Genomic DNA, 24,205 nt, shown 5'->3' with positions numbered 1-24,205 from the left:
CATAATGGCCTTATACATTGCCCTATTATCTGAAAAGTAAAGCTCAGAATTTTAAGTTTGGATGCCACAAAACCCTTTTTTTAACATATGTTTTTTTAAATTGACACTGCAGTTTTTCTTACGGATTTTCAGAGCCATAGCCATGAGTAGATACAGAAGGATGAAGCATAATCGATTCTTTTATATTGTCTCCATCTCCCAAAAAATGCTAAGCGTCAAGCCACCCTGCTTATATTTACTGTTCTGAAGAATGTATATGAGCTACTCCCACAGCCCTACAGCTATCTGACTCAACACATTATTAAGCAGGCTACTAGCGACTGATTCTATCACTTATGATGCAAGTAAGGCTTCATGCACTAAACAGGATTGGCAGGACTTGCGAAAGAAAGAAAAGTCCAGCACCACAGGAGGATCTTATCTGCACTATCAAATTCATTTAATGCCTTAAGAGGTACCTAATAAGAGAGTGACTTGTATACGCTGCTTAATTGATGGAATATCCTTTTATGTTTTACTTAGCTTTTGTGTTCCCTATACGTCTAACGCACACATCTGATGGATATATGTATTTCCCTGTCTGAACAGGGTCTGTGAAGCTGGTAAGGAAGTGATAAAGCTGAAAGGACTTGCTGGGACTCCAAACCAGAAGACTTAATCTTCCAAACAGCATTGGATATTAGTCGACAAGAGTGTAGACAACCAAAGGGTATGTATATAGCCATATATTCAAATTGAAGCTAACATTATTGTCCTTTGAAACATTACCCATGTTCTTTAGGATAGTTGTATAAAAATATAATTCTTATAATTTTTTTTTAAATTAACAAATATTCAAGTTTTTCAATAGTTACATTTAAATCACACTTTTTTCATTCAACTTATTTTATTCACCTAATGGCTTTTAGCAGACCTCAATGAGTTTAGGAATATGTGCAAGTTTAGTACTTTCTGCTAAGTAAAATATGACAATTTTAATCTATGTGCAAACGTGCGGAATTGCTGCGGAAATTTCCGCAGCTCCCTGCCGCGGGAAATTCGCGGGAAATCCACATATGAATTTCCCACGAAAAACTATCGTTTTGCAAGCATAATTAACTTGCAGAATGCTAATGTTTTCCAAACGATCTGTAGCATTGCTTGGAAAACTGATTGACAGGTTGGCCACACTCGTCAAACATAGTGTTTGTCAAGTGTGACCAACTTTTTACTATTGAGGCTGCCTATGCAGCATTAGTAGTAAAAGATATAATGTTAAAAATAATAAAAAAATAAAATATCGTGATTTTCTCACCTTCCGGCGTCCCCCGCAGTGTTCCCGATCCTCGCGATGCTCCCGGCAAGTCCCGTTCCCAGTGATGCCTTGTGACAATGACCCCAGATGACGTAGCATCACGCCAGACGGCTACGTCATCACAGGTCATTGTCGCAAGGCATCACTGGGAATGTGACTTGCCAGGAGCATCGCTGAGGCCTGGGAACGCTGCGGGGGCCACTGGAAGGTGAGAATATCACAATTTTTTTATTTTAATTCTTTTTTTAACAGGGATATGGTACCCAGGGCCTGGAGGAGAGTCTCCTCTCCTCCAGACCCTGAGTACCATCCGCACATTTTCAGCTTACTTTGCATTGATCCGCTTACTTTCCGCATGTGGCTATGCCCAACATGCGCAAAGTGTCACCCGTGTCTTTGTATGCATAGTGGAGAAGGGATTTCACAAAATCTGGAAACATCTGTAACATCTGGACGCTGTGGATTGAACGCTGCGGCTGCAGGCAGCGTTCAATCAGCAACAAATCCTGATGTATTACGCCACGTAGAAACATACCCTTATAAAGCAATGAGTTAAGTACAAAAATGCAGCAAAAAAAATAAAAGTAGCAGGAATCAGGTTTTGCTGTGTTTTTGGTGCAGAAAACTCAGGAATGGAAATAAGTGAAAAATTCAATTTTCACTTCGGATTACGATCGCCGATTTTTCAACATTCGCCGAACATCATTGGAGTCAATGGAAGGCAAAACAAATGCACACACAACACCTTCAAACGGGCCCAAAAGCTGCTAAAATACATCAAATTAGGTGCAGACACCAGGAAGGTGTCCTCAATTGACACACATTACAAATTTTAGAATGGCACAGCAGCAATCAGCCATGCATGAGGTATCAGGGTCTGGGTCAGCATTTACTGCTTTGAATTGAACTTCAAATTAAGACAAGGTGGGTGAGGCATCAGTGTAGGCCTGCTGTCCTGGGAGCCCTGATAACACATGCAAAAGCTCACCCTGCTTTTATGCTCTGTCACACTTAGGTGGCACAAATATCAGTTTCGTAGACTACTATTGCCAGAAAAAGGGGTATCACAGATAGAACAAATTGTATAAATAAATAGGGGTCAAGCACAAATTGAATTATTTTTTATAATATTAGCACCATAACATAACATAACATAGTAACATAGTTTTGAAGGCTGAAGGAAGACCTTGTGTCCATCTAGTTCAGCCTATTTTTAGTGCAGCTGTTCTGCATTGTTGATCCTGGGGAAGGCAAAAAACCCACAGAGTAGAAGCCAATTTTCTCGATAGGGAAAAAAATTCCTTCCCCTAAGCTGGGTCAACCATCTACCTATTCTGTTATTCGTAACCTTCTATACTGTTACTCACAAGAAAAGCATCCATTCCTTTCTTAAATTCATTCAGTGAGTTGGCCATCACCACTTCCTCAGGAAGAGAATTCCAGAGCCTCACTGCTCTTACCGTGAAGAACCCTCTTCTAAGCTGGTGCAGAAATTGTCTTTCCTACAAAATAACAAAAAAAATGTTTTGGTTTCATTTTTTTGCACTATAACACTTTTAATGCACAAAAATTTTTCCGTTTTACACACTTTTTTGTGTTTATACTCAATCATATCTAATATATAAAGCTCAAGTGTGTGTATGTATGTCCGGGATTGGCATCCGCACCGTCGCAGCTACAGCCACAAAATTTGGCACAGTCACACGTCTGGACCCCGAGAGTGTCCTAGGCTATGCTGTGAGGTGAAATTTTAACCCTGCGCGTTCCAATTCACCAAACAATTTTGCCCCTATCTACATAATGGGGAAAAAGTGTCTGTGTATCAAGCCCCGCCCCTCATTATGATGTCACAATGGTTGCCATGGTGACGCTGATGTCATCACAGGTTGCAAGCCCCGCCGCTCATTATGATGTCATAATGGTTGACTATGGGATGGAGGATGTGTGATGGGTATATGGGCACTGGACTATGGGATGGAGGATATGTATGACTGGTATATGGGCACGGGACTATGGGATGGAGCATGTGTGATGGGTATATGGGCACTGGACTATGGGATGGAGGATATGTATGATGGATATATGGGCACGGGACTATGGATGGCGGATATGTATGATGGGTATATGGGCACGGGCCTATGGGATCGTGGATATGTATGGTTGGTATATGGGAGCGGGACTATGGGATGGAGGATATGTATGATGGGTATATGGGCATTGGACTATGAGATGAAGGATGTGTGATGGGTATATGGGCACTCGACTATGGGATGGCGAATATGTATGATGGGTATATGGGCACGGGACTATGGGATGGCAAATATGTATGATGGGTATATGGGCATGGGACTATGGGATGGAGGATGTGTGATGGGTATATGGGCACTCGACTATGGGATGGTGGATATGTATGATGGCTATATGGGCACGGGACTATGGGATGGAGGATAATTATAATTTGTTATAACTATCCACAGTTAGTTACTATGCCCGGGTAGCGCCGGGCTCTTCAGCTAGTTATTACATATTTTGCACATTTGTTTGGAATTCATGCATTAGTATTAACATGTTTTTGTAGTCTGGGCATTTTTGCAATATTACTTCTCCTCATTGGGGGTTTTAATATTATATACTATTTAAAAAACTTGCGCCATTATCTGCTTTCAGCTGTTACTATTATTTGCTTTTAATTATTTGAATAAAATATTCTTATAAATTCGCTTTACTTTATTGGGATTTTTTTGCACAAATTTGTTTATATGATCTTTATTGTCAGAAAAATGTAAGGACAGTAAAACGTGTAGTTGACTCAAAGGTAGTGGAGGACTGTTGGTAATGTAGGCCTACTGCTACAGGCAACACACATGAAGAAGACCCAACCAGGAGTCTACACATTCTAAAAAAATTAGTGGTAGATACCATCAAAGTGGCATCAATGTCAGTAGAGTAGAACTAGTTTAATGGGGACCGATACCTCTTCCACTACAGCTAACCCAGCATATGGAGAAGGGGCATAACTAGGTGGCCTTCCAAATCCGACCTCAGATAAGCAGCAGCAGGCGACACCACGACCCAAGGAGGGATAAGGAGGTGGCAGCAGGTGCTACTCCAGGGCTGACCTACAGAAGGTGGCAGCTGAGCGGGTAGACTGGTACGGCCTAAAGGAGGAACAAAGAATGAAGGCAGGCACTGTAGGGACACTGGAACCATGGGCACAAATGGGACTGGCTGAGAAACCGAAAATCACTGGCAAGTGCGGACTGGACCGGCTGTTAGACTGATGGGCACTGGCAGGTATGGGTTGGACCGGGTGTTAGAGGAGAAATGGCAGGTGCAGGCTGGACTGCCTGATGGACAGAAAGCACAGACAGATGAAAAGCATACTGATTTTTCACAATTTTATGAAAATTTGCTCTTGTTTCCGATCACGAATCCGAATGTGGGATTTTCGGGCCAAATTCATGTTTGGCGATTGTTTTCCAAACATATTCGCTCATCTCTACTCATCTCTACTCAGGAAATTTCATGACATTGGAGTTGTCGAGTTACGGTGAGGCTACATATTAATTATCCCAAATTAAACCACCACCCCACCTGAATCCCCAAAATAAGACCAGGACACCAAATTGGAATAGTAATGGCCACAGCAGCCTTTTATTTAAATAACATACAATAATTAGCAGTAATATAAATAACATTGAGATACCATACCATAAATTACTCACAGCTGTTACCCCACTGGCTCGGGAGCACCAATACCCCACCGGGGTTGCACTGTCCACTTAAATCCTGGGGATTCGACCAACCACTGCTGGAAGTCTCCCCAAATCACCAGACCCAAACCACAGTCTCTGACGGCTCTGGAGCGGGAACTGAGGTAACCACCCCACAAGCAGCCCCTCAAATACCCCCTTATTTACATACCCCACCCCCTGGGACAATTAACCTCTTCCCTCCAACCCACTGTCATGTGGGCCTCCACTTACGCCGCTTGGGGGGGCTCGCTCCGGCCCCTTCCTTTATGTTTTTTATTGGGGCACTAATCTTTATCAGCATGCACAATAGACAAATGTGCCTGATAGAAATGTAGGAAATAAATGCAGCAAATACGCAGCAAAACATGCTTTTTGTAAGCAGCTTCTTTACTGCAGGTTTTGCTGCATTTTTGCTGCGTCTTTATTGCTGTGTTGTCTCGTGTGCACATTGATAAAGGTTAGGGGCCCTTAAAAAAAAGCATGATTTAACTTCCTTAGGCATTTGCAGCAAAAACTGATACCTGTAGTTTTTTGCAGCACTTTTGTACTCACCCATTGTTTTCTATGGGTGAAAAAACGCTGCAAATACGCTGAAAAAACCCTGAAAGAAATGACATGCTTCAATTTGCAAAAACATTGCAGTTTTCCAAATAAGTCAGGAAAATAAACCAATGTGTGAGCTTGAGATGCTTGAAATCTCAGACTTTGCTAGAACTGTAAAACGCAGCTTAAACGTTGCATAAAAAAAAGGAGCAAAAATGCAATGTGCGAACATCGCCTTATAGAAATCTCATGCCTTCTCAGCTTTTACTCAGTGTAAACTGACTGGCGATGCATGTTTCAAATCCGCAGCATGCCAATTTCTCTTAGGGGTATGCTGAGTTTATGTGCAGATTTTCCACATAGACTTGCATTAGATATGGAAAACGTGCAGGTAAAAATCACATGTAATCCGCACATGACAATACCAACAAAGTTTTGTTAAATACTATGAAGTGTCAAAAAGGAAGCAGCTTTATTTAAACAAGAGGCAAAAATTACAGGGTAAAAAAAGAAAATCTGCAACATCAAAAGCTCCAGGAAAAAATAAGCAGCAGAAGTTTTTACAAATCGTCATCACTTTGACACTGTAAAATGCCGCAGATTTTACGGAGCAAAGAAAAGCATCATGTGAACAGGCCATTTTATGGGTTTGTGCCACATTACATAGTGTACATTTCTGGCTATTTCATTGTGTATTTTTGTATAAACCTGTTTTCACACCCCAGCATGTACAGTACATATTTAATAAGGCTTTTTCTTGTATCACTGCCAACGTAATGATGATTTATTTCACTAGTATGTGCTGAATCTGCCTGTTGAGCATGAAAACAGATTGTGAGCACATACCATTACCTGCACTCCAAGGACTCGACTTCTGCCTCCAGCTTTTTCTATTCACTTGCATTTACATCCTAAGGGCTCATACTCACTTGCGAGAGACTCGTACAATTCTTGTGCGAGTCTCTCGCGTGAAAGCCTGTCACTGCCACCGCCACTCTGACCGAAGCGTGCGGCTACATGTATTTCTATGCAGCCACACACTCCGGTCCCAGTGCGGCGAGTCTCTCGCAAGTGAGTATGAGCTCTAAACTTTGTTATCTATTTTAGGCCTCATTCACAGATCAATATTTTTGATCAGTATTTGTATGCCAAACCAGGGGTGTCTCCAAAACACGGAATGTGTCAATCTTTCAATTTTCGTTTTTCTCTGTAAGTTCCATTCCTGGTCTTGGCATACAAATACTGATGAAAAATACTGACCAAATACTGACATGAGAACGAGCCTTGATAATAGCTGAATAGCTCCATAAGACCACTGTCACACTATCAGTATTTGGTGAGTTTTTTACCTCAATATTTGTAAGCCAAAACAAGGAGTAGAACAATCAGGGGAAAAGTATAACGCCGGGGTCACACTAGAGAGGAATACGGACGAGTGAGAGGCGTTAAAAGCACGCATTACACACGGACCAATGATTCTCTATGGGTTTACTCCCAACAGCCGTACATTTCTCGTCCGTATTCTACGGTCCGTGCCAATCGCAGCATGCTGCGATTGTCAGCGTACTACGCCCGTAGTACGCCAATGCAAGTCTATGGGTGCGCAAAAAATACGGAATACACACGGACCACACGTGTGACTTGCGAGAAATACGCAGGTCTTTTGGCAGGTGACAGGAAATGGGCCAATCCATCATCAGGAAGCTTAGACATGCAAATCAGCTCCAAAAGCGCTCCAGACATCCAGGAAGTACGCCTCCACGGAGTACAGCAGCGTCATGGTGCCATATTTTCTCAATGTGGAGATGCTGATTGTCTTAGTGCAGGAGTGGCCAGAAATCTGGGACCAACGTGATGCCCATTATGCCAACCGGGCAAGAAAGGAAGCGTCATGGAGGCGCATTAGTCGCCAAATGTTCCATGATTTTGGTGATCGGCCAAGTGAGGAGCAGCAGAAACTGAGTAAGTACAACCCAAAAACTGATTAAAAATACATCACATCAAAAGATGCATATAGAATCAGCCCCCCCTCCCTTCCTGTGCTTGTACTTTCTTCCTCATGAGGAGGGTAGATTTTGATGTGACCCATGGTTTAACACTGCCATCATTTGGCACAGGCCACAAGCTCCTCATCCTCCTAGCGAACCAAGTTATTAAGTGTAGTTACTTGATACATGAACTATTGTGACCCTGTGTATCTGGGCTGGATGGGCCAATTAGATATGCCTTCCTGGGTGGAAAGCACACCCCAGAAGGCCACATGCCTAGGCTACTGGTAGCAAATTAAACCTATCAAATAAGTGAAATTGAGAATCTTTCCTGTCACATTGCAGTGGAAGATGTGATGAGACGGTGGCGCAGCATCCGCGACCAATACAGGCGGGAATGTCAGTAGCAGTCCAGGAGTGGTGATGTGGGCCACCTAAAGCGGAAATACATATATTATGACCGCCTCTCCTTCCTCGCCCCTATTCTGGATCTGAGACAGTAGATACCTCACACCACATTACACAGATACTTTACAGGGCCAAAAATATTGATTTATTTTTGGCTCTGTTCTATTTCATAACAGAACTCAGTTCAACCTTACGGAGAGAGGAACTGGCTCAGATACAGAGCCCATCATTGATCCTGTAGAGGATGAGGTGGCTGGCCCATCTTCTCCCCCTACAAGAAGCAAGGGTGAAGAATCCTCGCAGGAAAACCCAGTGCCTACGCCAGAAACCCCACCACCAGTACAACATCCACAACCAGGACCGTCTGCTGCTGCACCATCAGCCATACAGGAGGAGCAGGGCAACATGAGCAGCAGCCCAACTGCCCAGATCTGGGGCTCCCCACAGCCTGCTGGACCATCCCGGCGAGGAAGAAGAAGGCGCCATATCCCTGCCCAAGATACCCGTACCAATGTGGACACAGGGGTCCTCAACTATCTGTCTAGAGTGAATACAGATGATGGAGAGGAGGCATACTCACGTAGCCTGGCCCTTTATCTTCGAGCCCTTTCCCGTGAGGTGAGGCTCCGTATTCGAGGATGTTTTCAGATCCTGCATGATGCAAGCACACCCCCCAATACCCCATATGAGTTATTTGAATATCTGGAGAGGTGGCAGCTTTCACCCAGAAATCTAATGCGCCTTAGACCACCCACACACATGCTTGCTCAAGCAGGCTCTGAAGATCCTCAAATACTAGGGCCTACACCTCACTCCCTTGCCCCCCTACCCAACCTTTCCAACAGCAGCCACATATGTCTGCCTCTAGCCAACCCCACCAATATGGCCACTTTTTCCCACCCAGTGTTGGAGGCTGGTCCCAACCTGGTTGGGGATGACATGGCTATATTGGTGGGTATGAGACACGGGCCTACCTGACCCAACAAGATGCCCCTGGTCAGTATCATTCTGGCCAGTACCAAGCCCAATCTCAGGAGGCAGTACAATAACCACATCATGGGCAACAGTATGCCCCCACACAGGGAGATGGGCAAGTTGGGCAAAGTAGCCAGCACCAAACACAGGCTGGTCTTCCGCCTTCTCCTCCCCCAACATACCAAACTTTATAATCTTTCCATTTTGTTATTCCCTAATGTTTTTTTTTGTATTTTCTCTGTTGGAAAATTTTATTGTGAAACAATGTTCACATCTGCAAAAAGGCCAAATTGGCCCATTGCCACATTTGTGATATGGCAAGAATATGTTTTGCTTAAAAAAAAAACAAAAAAAAAAAAAGTAAACATTTGTCTACTACATTTTACATCTCTGTCCCAGCATACTAACATACGCTTACCAATGCAATTCAACAGTTATAAAATGAGAAGGGGAAGAAATATATATATTTAAACACACATAAACCAAAATATTATAACATAGACACAGCATGCTCTTGCCAAGAAGTTTCCCCCTCAGGTGACATAAAGTAATTTGTGAAAATATCACGCACTTTGAGGCCAGAGAGCGGTCTACGTTGAGGGTTGATAGGTGGTCTCGCCCTATGCACTTTGTCCAACCCACGCACAACACCAGCAGAGGAGGAACAATTATGTATCCTGGTGAAGTTATGAAGAACCACACAGGCTTTAACTACTTCATTAACATTTTGTTCACTCAGCTGAATGGCAGACTGGAGTACCCGCCATTTTGCACAAAGAATGCCAAAGGAACACTCCACCAGTCGCCGAGCACGTGATAGGCGCAAGTTGAAAATTCTGCGCCGGTGGTCAAGGTTGCGCCGGGGATATGGCCTCATGACATTGTGCGTTAACTGAAATGCCTCATCTGCCACAAGGACATAAGGGACAAATTCCTGAGTGGAGCCTGGCAGCTGGCGTGGTGGTGGTAGATCCAACTGGTCGATGCGCAGCCGCCGAGCCATAATGGAAGTATTGAAGACTCGAGAGTCTCCCGTCCTTCCATAGGCCCCAATGTCAACAATTATAAACTTGTATTGAGGGTCAGCCAGAGCCAACAATACAACAGAAAAGTATTATAATTGAAGAATTGGGAGCCAGAGTTGGGCGGCTTACGCACCCTGATATGTTTGCCATCAAGGGCCCCAATACAATTAGGAAAGTGGCATTCCTCCTCAAAGTCCCTTGATATCCTCAACCAGTCTTCCATCCTGGGCTCGGGCATGATGAGTTGATGTAGTCTTGACCATATTTCACTATGTGATGACCTCACTATGCCAGAAATGGTAGATCTTCCAATTAGAAACTCATGGTGTAGGGCGGCATAAGACAGGCCAGTGGACAGGAAGCTGAAGAACAACAGAAAAGGAACATTGTAGAATGCGCAATTTACCCAAAAAACGGGTACATACATACCAAACTTGTTATGATTTCACATCTACTAACACACACATATTTGTGGGCACAATGACTAAGTGATATTCAGTACATATTACACATAACATTCTGGTCTGTAAGTTTCAACATATCTGGAATATTATGAGGGCATTAAAATTAGTCCATGAAGCAATATATACATACTTTGGGCAACACATCATGAACATAGAGAATGTGGTTGTGTAGTACATACCGTAATGTGAGTAGAAGTCGCTCCTCTGCAGATATAGCTTTGCGCATCCTTGTGTCCTGAAAGGTTATCCCAGGGCGCTCTGTCTCCAAGAGTCGATTAAATGTTGCCAGGCTCATGCGGCAGTATTGGTAGAATTTTGCAGGATGCTCCCACAGAGAAGAATAGAGGCGGTGAAAATGACCTCTTGTGAGTCGTTGCCTCAAAAGTGGATGTACCCACTTGCGTCTCCTCCTCCGCGGATCCACTATCACTGGGTATGGTTGACCAAAGCGGCGTGACAAAAGCCAGTTGAAGAGAACCTGCTCAGTTGTCTTGAAAGTCAGACTGTTTGCCATGTTGCACATACAATACCAACACACCTAGTGAAGGCAAAGTCACAAATGGACAGAATGGAGGCAGCCACCTGTTCCTGAGGCAATAAATAGGGTGTAGGCTAATGATTTAAACAGTTTGCAGGCCTCAAAACCGTTAAATGTCCATTTTGCAAGCCTGCGAGAAAATCTCACCATACGGATGACATACGGATTACATACGGATGCTCACATGCACAAAATACGCGACCACACCTTGATTACAGATGACATACGGAGCACTATTTAGGGGTCATTCATCCGTATTACGCATGTAAACTACGGACCGTATTTTGCGTCGGTTAGTGTGACCCCGGCCTTATAGAAACACGTCACCACTTCTGGATTTATCACCCACTCCTGGTTTGGGCTTACAAATACTAAGGTAAAATACTGACCAAATACCAAGCCACACCCACTTACCATTTCTTTATACCCTGGGACGAGGCGATGTCAGAGGGGCGATGGCAGTGAGGGACATTCAGCAGATGTCTGAGACTGCAGGGCATCACCCACATCCTGGACTGTTCCCGCTATATCATGGAAGGTTGGGACTAGAGCTGAGCAAATCGATTTATAGGGCTCTGATCCAGCGACCTAGTGGCTGGATGGGAGGCCGTGAATCTCTTACCTTCTGGGGTCTGTGGTGTGGATTTTGATTATCCAGGGTTAGCACTATGTCATCTATGCTTCATGCTCATCTCTAGTTGGGACCTACGGATTATTTTTTTCGTTCATTCAATCATATTTGTAGCAGCCAGAACTTTCTCATTTTTGTCTGTGTACAGCCATATTCACACACTGCATGAATACTGTGTTTTTTGTTTTCTGCAGGTGTCTATACCAAACTATACAATAACAATCTTCTCTGATTATTGCATTTTTGATGCATTTTTTGCCTTTTCCCTCTTTTGATGTTTTTTTGGTGCAGATGTGAAAGAGCTTTTTTTTCTAGAAAGCTTTGACTTTGCACTTAGCGATGTACAATACAATATAAAATTGTGGTACCGTGTTAGCCAGAAAAATAGATGTAAATACTTATGTCCCCCCCAAAAAAATTGAGAAAAGTATTCAAGGTGTGATAACTTTATTGGCTAACTAGAGAAATTATATTTGCAAGCAAGCTTTCAGGGCTCAAAAGGCCCCTTCATCAGGCTAGATTACAAGTGAATTACTGAGAAAAGATGGCAACATTTAAATAGGAATTACAACAGGACATGAGATGATGCTAGCTATAGACAGGCCAAGCAAATCAAATTAAGGTTTTTGTTACACATGCAGATGAGGACCAAATGTTCTATTAGAGATCTGAAGACCTTCTTGTGGAGGTGTGAACTGTGTTCATGTAATGAGTCATGAACCTAGGTGTCAAATTCAGTCCTATTGTTAGCGATTGGAACATATTTATAAATTTATACTCCCAAATCTTCCTTTCTCTGTCACTATTAAAATGACCTTTCAATATTAGGACTTTTAGATCTGCCAAGCTGTGTCCAGGTCTAGAGAAGTGTATCCCTACAGGTGTGTCCAGCTCATTTTTTATCGTATGTCTATGCAGATTCATCCTTGTTTGTAGTTTTTGCTTAGTTTCCCTGATGTATGTCCCTGCATTGCACCTTGTACACTGTATCATGTATACGACATTGGAGGATGTACATGAAAAAGAGTCCATGATCTTATAGTACTGATTTGTGTTTGGTATGGGGACTTTATCTGTTGGTGATATGTGGGTGCAGGTCTTGCATTTCTTACTGTTACAGGGAACTGTGCCTGTCTCTGAAGGTGATGCGAGGGCACTTCTGACAAGGATATTCCTTAGGTTGGGAGGCTGTTTGTAGGAGAGCAGTGGCAGTTCCGGGAATATTGCTTTCAGTCTGTGGTCTCTGTGGAATATGGGTTGGAGGTCAGCGCCAATTTTCTTTAAAATGTTCATGTGAGGGTTGTACGTGACCACAAGCGGCACCCTGTTGTTTTCCTCCTTCTGTTTGTAATCCAGGAGGGCCGCCTTGTAGCTCTGTGGATCTGTTCATCAATTACAAGTGGATGATATCCTTGGTGTAGGAATGTTTTTCTGAGTGATAGTAGTTGTTGTTTTCTATCCTCATTGTCTGAACAGATCTGAATGTACCTTAGAGCTTGACTGTAGATTATTGATTTTTTTGTGTGTCCCGGATGAAAGCTGTTCCATCTCAGGTATGCCGGACGTCCTGTGGGTTTATGGTAAATAGTCGTTTGTACGGTATTGTCTTTGATGTATATAGTTGTGTCCAGAACATGGATTTGGGATTTTGAAAAGTTGAGGGTGAGCTTGATGTTTGGGTGGAACTTGTTGAAGTTGTTGTGGAAGGTAAGCAAGTCCATTTAGGCTAGTTTCACACTAGCGTTCGGCAGAGCTGTGGAGGGCTGCATAGTTCCTCCGTTAAGCCCTGCCCACTGCCGCACCATTCCTTCAGCCCCGCCTACGTCGGCATGCATCCTGTGTACCCTATCTTTAACATTGGGTACGCAGGCCATGCGAAAGTATGCGGATGCCTGCGCATGCGTCGTTTTGACGTTTCACCGAGCTGCGCTGAACGCAACATGTTGCATTTTGTTGCGGTCGGCGAAGCATCAAACCGACGCATGGGGAGGCTTCAGCATATATTAGCATGGCCTGCGTACCCAGTGTTAAAGATTGGGTATGTGGATCGCCCTCCCAGGGCCGTGGGGTACTCGGTACTGGGCCGGTGTCAACAGGATGTGTCACAGCAGCAGTGACCCGGTCCGTGGCCCTGGGCGCCCAATTAATAAGGGGAGTTTGAATGGTGGAATGTAGTTAATGGAATAGTTTGTGATTTCACCTGTGGTGTTCGGCAAGTGAGATGTTAGGCCGACGCTGCATGCAGATCCTCTGGGGTTGATGGTGTGTTGCAGCCAGGATGGTGAAGCTCCCCACAGGTGGAGCTGTAGCCCCAGGGCAGTGTAGATGTAGCGGGAGAGGAGAGGCGTAGGCGGTGTAGGAGCTGGTACCCAGATGTAGCAGTGCTGGGTGCGCTGGTGCAAGAATCAGTGGAGGACACCAGGGCTTGTAGTTCCAAAGCTTTTATCACAGTCTGTAGTACACACTGGTGCCTGCCTCCGTATCGTATCCTCCGGGTCAGAGGCTCAATCAACCTCCAGGTCAGATGGAATGCTCCCTTCCAATGCTCCACCAACATGTACCTTTCTGAATGTCTCCTCTTATAGCGCCTTTAAGTGTGAAGCACTCCTAGTACTGAGTTACACTGGAGTGCCTCCTGACTGATGTTCCCAAGAACTCTACTTGTACGGCAGACAGCTGTAGCCTGCTTCGGGGACTCCTTACTCCTGAGTCCCGGTTCACTATTCAAGTTGCTGTTGTGCCCCAAGTCTTAGATGGGAGTAGTGCATTTACAGCCCACTACTCCACCGGTGTCTGCTGCAGGACCATTAGCATCCATACAACCTCGGGGACCGGGCCCCAGCCTTGCGCTTAGAACTTCTAGGCAGGGTTCTCTCCTAACCCACGTCCTCTCTGTTCCCTTTTACTCCTTCGTTCCATACTAATCTCTCTCTCTTATGGAAGATCCAGTTTCAGTTCAATGTCTTTCTCCTTCTTTCCTTTCCCGTGCCAGCAGACCCAAGTCACTGAGGTCTGCTGCAGCACCTCCTTCCTCCATCCCTCTTCCAGGGATCTTCTTTCCTCACTTCTCTCTGAGTGGCTTCCTCTCTCAGACTGACCAGTAATTCTAAACCTCTCCGCTCTTTTATGTATTCTCAACTCCACCCGCCTCCCAGCACGTTTCGTGTTCCAGACAGGGAGCCACTAAAGGTGCTTTGCTACACTCCAAGCAGGGAGCCGCAATGTGGCTTTGCTGAACTACTCTGTTGTGTGGGGTGCGAGTGTTGGAACGTGGTCAGGAGCCTCCAACTTACCTGGATGGTAGGGCACCACACCTCAGGAGGAGGTGCAGTACCTCTGTGGTGACTGAGCCTCAGGGGTGCCACATACCCCCCGTTAAACACAGCACGTCTGCGGGCTGCAATGCAAACAAAGTTGACAACACAGGATCACACAAAATTTTTGTAATGCTAAACAAACATTTCTTTTACTAAACTTCCCAATGTGGGAGGCACTCATTCTTGAATGTTGCAAACAGTTCTTAATTAACTATCTAAAATCTTAAGTCAAAAGTGCAATTCTCAATACAATACGTAATTCAAAGTGCTGTTATCCGTTACTCCCTATCACTTCAGTATTCTTCAACAACACTTTTCTTTCCATCTTTAGTGCACATTTTCTACTTTCTTTTAACTCTGAGTGACATCTGTGGTGCCTGGTTCATCACGTACATTTTCAATTCTTTATTCTTTATTCAAATCTCTCATCTCTCTATCAAAACATTCCTAATTCTATTTAAAAGCCATTTACTAGTTACCAATACTCTCATAAGACACATCATTATCAAATACTTCACATTAAAACTTTCAACTATTCTTGTAAACGCTGGACACCGCTCCCGGCCGGGATCTCTTGCAGTGTCCTTTGATTGGAGTCATACTCCAGATGAGGTAGACCTTATCTTCGAAAAGTGTCTATGTAAAACCAAGAGAGTACACCTAAAGAGGTGCAAACTATTTACAACAGCAGTTCTGGACCATTCAGCGTTCATGATCTTCTTAGTTCAAATGGAAAGGCTGCCAACACAACTGGGCAACTCTGGAAAAATAAACTAGGACATGATAACAAAAAATAGGAAAACTGGTGCAAAAAATGGAAAACAATGGCACAACTGTGCAAATACCCTCCTGGGTAATGAGAGTTATTATTTTACTAGTGGTTGTTGTCCCCTCCTGGGGTTTCTCGACTGGAACCACTACCAGATGTGAGAAATGCATTAGCAGTCCTCAGGTATTCTTCCTCCAGTGGGGTGAAACATGTGGCTTTCCATACCTTTGGCTGTGGGACTGGTACTGCTCCAGCTTGGCACATGGGGCCAGTGGGTGCTCTCTGCCTGTAGGTCTCGATGAGATCCTCTGGGACTCGCCTAATGTTCATGGCATACCAGCCTCTCATACCTTCATGTCTGGTGAAGGTCACATGATCTCCCGAGCTCAGGTTCCTGGCAGGGTGCCCTTTTCTCAAGTGAGGCTCTACGTCTCTCTGCTTGAAAAACAGATCAGAGATTTGGCTAGGGTCATGGATAAAGCCGAACCCCCTCTCATGATTCACGTTCAGGACGTGGCCCCAACCTGCCGCATCTCTGGGACCATAGTGACCGGCTCTGACCTGTTCCTTCCGGTCCAAATCTGGACCTAGTACTGCTAGCCAGCGCTGCTCCCTCTCCCGGTATTCAGCTGCCAGTTGCCGGATGGTAGCTTGACAGCTAGCCCAGTTCTCATCATCCTCCCGTTCCTCCCGGGACCGATCCGGGCTGGATTTGTATCGCGGTGCCACCGTCAGGGGTTCCGGTGTTTCCCCACGGGGACAGGTATTCCGGTCCCAGACCAGATCTAGCACGACCTGGCCAGCTGCTGCAACCATGGTACACCCCAGGGCCTTCCCAGGTGTAGGGGCATCAGACGTACCTGTGGCCTCCGGGCGGTGTGGTCTCTGCTCCAGTGCAGGCGTAGTGGCGGTGGGTGCTGCCCGGTGGGACACCAGGGATGGTCGGTGGAGTTAATGGCGACTCCGGGTCTGCAGGGGTCTCTGGCGGGACCTGCGCATCCGCGTCAGGTCCAGGTGGGAGCTCCTCTTTCTCCACTCCAGCTTCCGGGGCCTCATACAATTCTTCCTGTGGCGGCAGCGAGGGGGCTCCGGATGCTGCTGGTGGTGTGATGGCGGCGGCAGGCTCCACAGAATCTGCCTGGGGAAGCTCCAGTGCAGCAGCGGCGGTTACCGCAGGTGTAGGCCCCTCCCGGGCACGCTGCCAGTTCAGCCTCCACAAGGCCTCCTGCCTCAGTCGCAAACATTGGGTCAGCCAGGCAATCTCCTCCTCCAGCTGCCATCGATTCAGCCTAGAAGCAGGGTCCGAGCCTTCAGCCATGGCACCGGGGAGATCAACCTCCCCGTGCTCCGCAGGCCTCCTTCCATCTTCTTCCATCATGGCGTTCTGGCGTTCTTCCTCCTGTCTCGGCTCTTTTCCCACCACTGGCATCCGCTCCTCCTTCTTGGGGCGGCGTCTTCTTCCAGCTCCTCCATACCAAGCCAGTATATGAACCCCTTGGGTGGGGTGGGTCATGTTGCTGTCACATAGTAATTCAGGCAAGGGAGGCCCAAGACGGTTCGCGGTCTTTTCCTAGGACCTCCCATATCATCACGTCCTTCTTCTCCAGGCTGTCGGCCATTTTTAGTATTCATTTCACAGTCTATCAAATTGGGTCTTCTGCACATTCTCAAAAGCTTTAAGTCCAACAAATCTTAGGCACACAGAACCTGATGGCATCGGGTCTCATCATCCTGTTCGTGACGCCAAGTTGGGTCGCCCTCCCAGGGCCGTGGGGTACTCGGTACCGGGCCGGTGTCAATGGGATGTGTCACAGCAGCAGTGACCCGGTCCGTGGCCCTGGGTGCCCAATTAATAGGGGGAGTTTGAATGGTGGAATGTAGTTAATGTAATAGTTTGTGACGCCACCTGTGGTGTTCGGCAAGTGAGATGTTAGGCCGACGCTGCATGCAGATCCTCTGGGGTTGATGGTGTGTTGCAGCCAAGATGGTGAAGCTCCCCACAGGTGGAGCTGTAGCCCCAGGGCAGTGTAGATGTAGCGGGAGAGGAGAGGCGTAGGCGGTGTAGGAGCTGGTACCCAGATGTAGCAATGCTGGGTGCGCAGGCGCAAGAATCAATGGAGGACACCAGGGCTTGTAGTTCCAAAGCTTTACTCACAGTCTGTAGTACACACCGGTGCCTGCCTCCGTACCGTGTCCTCTGGGTCAGAGGCTCAATCAACCTCCAGGTCAGATGGAATGCTCCCTTCCAACGCTCCGCCAACATGTACCTTTCTGAACGTCTCCTCTTATAGCGCCTTTAAGTGTGAAATACTGCTAGTACTGGGTTACACTGGAGTGCCTCCTGACTGATGTTCCCAAGAACTCTACTTGTACGGCAGACAGCTGTAGCCTGCTTTGGGGACTCCTTACTCCTGAGTCCCGGTTCACTATTCAAGTTGCTGTTGTGCCCCAAGTCTTAGATGGGAGTAGTGCATTTACAGCCCACTACTCCACCGGTGTCTGCTGCAGGACCATTAGCATCCATACAACCTCGGGGACCAGGCCCCGGCCTTGCACTTAGAACTTCTAGGCAGGGTTCTCTCCTAACCCACCTCCTCTCTGTTCCCTTTTACTCCTTCGTTCCGTACTAATCTCTCTCTCTTATGGAAGATCCAGTTTCGGTTCAATGTCTTTCTCCTTCTTTCCTTTCCCGTGCCAGCAGACCCAGGTCACTGAGGTCTGCTGCAGCACCTCCTTCCTCCATCCCTCTTCCAGGGATCTTCTTTCCTCACTCCTCTCTGAGTGGCTTCCTCTCTCAGACTGACCTGTAATTCTAAACCTCCCTGCTCTTTTATGTATTCTCAACTCCACCCGCCTCCCAGCACGTTTCATGTTCCAAGCAGGGAGCCACCAAAGGTGCTCTGCTACACTCCACGCAGGGAGCCGCAATGTGGCTTTGCTGAACTACTCTGTTGTGTGGGGTGCGAGTGTTGGAGTGTGGTCAGGAGCCTCCAACTTACCTGGATGGTGGGGCACCACACCTCAGGAGAAGGTGCAGTACCTGTGTGGCGACTGAGCCTCAGGGGCGCCACATACGCAGGATACATGCCAACGCCAACATGGGCGGAGCTGAAGGAAGAGTCACGGCAATGGGCGGGGCTTAACAGAGGAACTACGCAGCCCTCTGCAGCTCTGCCAAATGCTAGTGTGAAACTAGCCTTAAAGAATCATCCCATCAAAGTTTTTATCCACTTTATATCTTACAATCATCTTATTATAAGGCACTGTGCGCTTACAATTGCTTATTTTTTCTTTCTACACAGTATTTTTTCTCTTTTCTCTGCTCTATGTAGAAACAGGAAGTCTCTTTTCTCTATATATTCTCTGTATTCCCCTTTTCAACGCCTGGCCCAGCTGCTACATGCTTTCTGCTGCCAAGGATTCTTGCAGGGACTCATGACTTGTGCAGGGAAAATAAACTTTGCTTCCACATAGTGCTTAGAACAATTCAGTTAGTCAGTTTTTAATCATGTGATGTCATAGACCTAATGGAAGAATTAACTGGATAGAAATGCAAAATGATCAATTGTAAGCATACAATGCTATACAGTGGCATGTATTTGAGAATCACTGGTCAAAATTACAGTTGTGTGAAAAAATGTTTGCCCGCTTCCTGATTTCCTATTCTTTTGCATGTTTGTTACACTTAAATGTTTCAGATCCCCAAACACATTTAAAAATTAGACAAAGATAACATAAAGAAACACAAAATGCTGTTTATAAATTAAGGTCTTTAATATTAAAGGGAACTGGTCAGCAGGATTGTGCTGAGTAACTTACAGACAGGGTCAGGTTGGCACCATTATACCATTATCCGTCTTGTGGTTGTTGGTTATGCTATGTGCCCACGTTAGCATTTTTAAACGCTCAGGAAACTGGCCTCCTTACCAGAAAACGCGCGTTTTTTGCACGTCTTTTGCGCAAAAAACGCTCGTTTTTGATGCGTTTTTTTCCGCACGTCTTTTGGACTATAGGAAATAGCCAAAAACGCGGACCTAAGTGGAAATTAATGAACATGCTGCATTTTTTACCGCTAAGCGTTTCCTTAGTGGTAAAAAACGCATACATTGGCACAAAAAGGCCAAAATGCATTAAAATGAATGGGATGCTTCTTTTAAGCGTTTTTGATGCGTTTTGACCCCGAAAAACGAATCAAAAACGCTTAAAAAACGCAACGTGGGCACACAGCCTTAATCTTTATTTTCAATTTTAATTTAATGATATGCTTGTGCTTCGGGGTGGGCCTGTTTGGGGGTCTTCATGTGGTATTCTGCTTAGCTATTCATCTATATGGCTTCTGACAGGTCACTGATCCCTCAGTGACCTGCCCCCATTTTACATAATTAATAGTCTATCTAGGGGGAAGTCTATCAGGGGGTAGGTTGCTGGGGATCACTGAATGGTCGGAAGCCATACAGATGAATAACTAAGCAGAGCACCACATGAAGACTCCCCCACAGACCCACCCCAAAGCACGAGAGTGTCATTAACTCAAAACTGAAAATGCAGAGTAAACAACAACCACAAGATGAATTTCATCAACAAAGGAATCATTTTTACTCAGTATAACGGTGGCAACCTGACACTGTCTATAGGTTACTGTGCACAATCCTGCTGACAGGTAATAATAATAATATTTATTTCTTTAGCGCCGACATATTCCGCAGCACTTTACATTTCAGAGGGGACTTGTACAGACAATGGACATTACAGCATAACAATAATCACATAGATCATAACAGATACCAAGAGGAATGAGGGCCCTATTACAATCTATGAGGAAAAAAGGGAGACACGAAAGGTGGGTGGTAACAGCTGATTGCATGGACCAGCCATAATGTTAAGTGTGTAACAGTGCAGTTGCAGAGGGCTAATGGATGCATAAAGCATGTGGGAACATGATGCGGGGAACCTGGTTATGGTAAAAACTTTTGGCTGTGCCACATAGGGATAGATTAGGTTAATGTGTTGAGGCGGTAGGCCAGTCTGAAAAAATGAGTTTTCAGGGCACGCTTAAAATTGTGGGGATTGGGGACTAATCGTATTGACCTGGGAAGTGCATTCCAAAGAATTGGCACAGAACGTGTATAGTCTTGGAGACGGGAGTGGGAGGTTCTGATTATTGAGGATGCTAACCTCAGGTCATCAGCAGAACGGAGGGCGTGGGTAGGATGGTATACTGAAACAATGGAGGAGATGTAGGGTGGCGCTGAGCCATGAAGAGCTTTGTGGGTGAGGGTAATAAGTTTGTACTGGATTCTGGAGTTGATGGGTAGCCAGTGTAATGACTGGCACAAGGTAGAGGCATCTGTGTAACGATTGGCAAGGAATATGATCCTGGCAGCAGCATTCAAGATAGATTGGAGGGGTGAGAGTTTGGTAAGAGGGAGACCGATTAGAAGAGAGTTACAATAGTCGAGACGAGAATGAATAAGAGAAACAGTAAGAGTTTTTGCAGAGTCAAAAGTAAGAAAAGGTCGAATTCTAGAAATGTTTTTGAGGTGCAGATAAGAAGAGCGAGCCAGTGATCATATGTGGGGGACAAAGGAAAGCTCGGAGTCAAGTATGACCCCAAGACAGCGGGCATGTTGCTGGGGAGTAATAGTGGAACCACGCACGGAAATGGCAATGTTGGGTATAGGTACATTAGTAGCGGGAGGAAACACAAGGAGTTCAGTCTTTGACAGGTTCAGTTTCAGATAAAGTGAGGACATGATGTTAGAAACAGCATTTAGACAATCGCTGGTGTTTTCTAGAAAGGCTGGCGTGATATCAGGAGAAGAAGGGTATAATTGGGTGTCGTCAGCACAGAGATGGTACTGGAAACCAAATCTACTGATTGTTTGACGAATAGGGGCAGTATACAAAGAGAAGAGGAGGGGGCCCAGGACTGATCCTTGAGGAACCCCAACAGTAAGGGGAAGAAGAGAGGAGGAGGAGCCAGCAAAAGATACAGTAAAGGAGCGGTCAGAGACATAGGAGGAGAACCAGGAGAGAACGGTGTCCTTGAGGCCAATGGAATGGAGCATAGTGAGGAGGAGCTGATGATCCACAGTGTCGAATGCTGCAGAGAGATCCAAGAGAATTAGCATGGAATAATGACCATTTGATTTAGCTGTTAGTAGATCATTAGAGACTTTAGTGAGGGCAGTTTCAGTAGAGTGTAAAGAGCGGAAACCGGATTGGAGAGGGTCGAGAAGAGAGTTATCAAAGAGATAGTGGTTAAGACGGGAGTGGACCAGGCGTTCCAGGAGTTTAGAGATGACGCGAAGATTAGAGACAGGTCTATAATTAGCGGCACAGTTTTGGTCGAGGGATGATTTTTTAAGTAGTGGATGTATGACGGCATGCTTAAATGCGGAGGGAAAGATACCAGAAGAGAGAGAGAGGTTAAATATTTTAGTTAGGTGAGGGGTGACAGCAGAGGAAAGGGGCTGGAGTAGATGTGATGGAAATGGGTCACTGGTGCAAGTGGTTGGGCGAGAAGATGCAAGGAGCCTGCTTACTTCTTCTTCTGTGACTGGTTCAAAGTCAGAGAGTGAGCTAGATGCAGTGGGGGAGGGAGGACAGTGCATGGTATGAGGTGATTGGGAGATAATTTCCTGTCGGATCTGGTCAATTTTTTCTTTGAAGTAATTGACCAGATCGTCAGCTCGAAGCTCCGTGGTTGGGGCCTGTACTCTTGGGTTGAGTAGAGAATGAAAAGTGTCAAAGAGACGTTTAGGGTTATTGGACAGTGAGGTGATGAGGGTGTTGAAATAGGTTTGTTTTGAGAGGTGAAGGGCAGTGTTGTATGTTCGAAGCATGAACTTATAATGGATGAAATCTTCGGGTAGGTTAGATTTTCTCCACAGACGTTCGGCGCACCTGGAGCACCGCTGCAGGAAACGTGTTTGCAGGGTGTTCCAGGGTTGTCGCCATCTGTGTTGTGGTGTTCTATGTATAGGAGGTGCAAATTCATCCAGGGCACTTTGAAGTGTTTTGTTGTAATGCTTCAATGCAGAATCAGGACATGAGAGGGAGGAGATAGGGACCAATGAAGACTGCAAGTTCTTCAAAAATTTCTGGGTGTTAATGGCCTGTATGTTTCTATAAATATGGACAGTGGGGGTGACCGGAGCAGCCTGGCAGTTCTTGATAGAGAATGAAAGAAGGTTATGGTCAGAGAGCGGGAGAGGGGAGTTTGCAAAATCATCCACTGCACAAAGCCGAGAGAAGACCAAGTCGAGGGAGTTTCCGTCTTCATGCGTTGGAGAATTAGTAAGCTGCAAAAGGCCAAACAAGGATGTTAGAGATAAAAGGTGAGTAGCAGATGAGGAGAGGGGAAGAGCAATGGGGATGTTGAAATCGCCCATGATGAGGGTAGGGATGTCACAGGAGAGAAAATGTGGAAGCCAAGTGGCAAAATGATCCAGGAACTGATGGGAGGGACCGGGAGGATGACATACCACCACCACTCGCATGGAGAAGGGGGTGTAGAGTCTAACGGCATGGACCTCAAAAGAAGGGAAGACAAGTGAGGGTACTTGAGGGATAACCTGAAAGGTACATTTTGGTGATAGGAGCAGACCAACGCCTCCACCTGCTCTATTGTCAAATCTTGGGGTATGAGAGAAGTGTAGTCCACCATATGAAAGAGCAGCAGCAGGTTCCCTTTAAGAGTAAAAGAAATCAAACCCTACAAGGCCCTGTGTGAAAAATTAATTACACCCCTTAACTCCTTTCTGACATCAGATGTACTATTCCATCCATGTGACCCGGGCCAATTTGACCATGGATGGAATAGGCCGTGCACACAGTGGGTGCACGGCTGATTACCACCAGGTGTCAGCTGATTCTCACAGCTGACACCCGGCACTAAGTGCCAGGAGCGGTCACAGACTGCTCTTGACACTTTAACCCCCGAAATTCTGCAGTCGAACATGATGACATCCGGGTTACCAGATCTAAGAAACTTCCTGTCATGCACAGTGCATGATCAGAAAGTCTCTGTTTCAGTGCACTGAGTGCAGCGCTGACAGCTTCTATAGCATGCAGATGCTGCTTCATCTGCATGCTATAGAAGTGACCAGCCTGCAAAAAATAATTTTCCCATCGTAGGACAAAGTGTCAAATTTAGAATAAAGAAAAAAAAAAGTTAAATAATTGTAAAAATATTAAAAAAATAATAAAAAAATCAATACACATGTTTGCTATTGCAGCATCCATAATGTGCCCAATCTACAAAACTGTCCCACTAGTTAACCCCTTTAGTTAACACCATAAAAAAAGGCAAAAACCAATGCTTTATCATACCACCGAACAAAAAGTGGAATAAGACGCGATGAAAAAGACGGATATAAATAACGTGTTACCACTGAAAACATCATCTTATCCCACAAAAAACAAGCCCCCATACAGCTCCATCACCAGAAAAATAAAAAAGTTATAGCTCTCAGAATAAAGCGATGCAAAAATAA

At 45.5% G+C, this 24,205-nt stretch overlaps 1 protein-coding gene across 1 annotated transcript in view; it reads left to right on the top strand.

The window, feature by feature from the left end:
- The first annotated feature begins 301 nt into the window (after positions 1 to 301).
- The window catches only part of LOC141091336 (retinol dehydrogenase 7-like), a 125,442-nt gene continuing 101,538 nt past the window's right edge, over positions 302 to 24,205 (top strand). Inside the window, exons 1-2 of the mRNA XM_073576865.1 lie at positions 302 to 454; positions 589 to 709. The gene's annotated coding sequence lies outside the window, so the exon portion shown is untranslated. The remainder of the gene's footprint in view (positions 455 to 588; positions 710 to 24,205) is intronic.

This window comes from Dendrobates tinctorius, unplaced genomic scaffold (assembly GCF_039654945.1).
Source record: "Dendrobates tinctorius isolate UK_male_01 unplaced genomic scaffold, ASM3965494v1 ptg000051l, whole genome shotgun sequence".
Taxonomy (NCBI): Eukaryota; Metazoa; Chordata; class Amphibia; order Anura; family Dendrobatidae; genus Dendrobates; species Dendrobates tinctorius.
The sequence above is the reverse complement of the archived record's forward strand: the minus strand, read 5'-3'. Positions and strand labels throughout refer to the sequence as shown.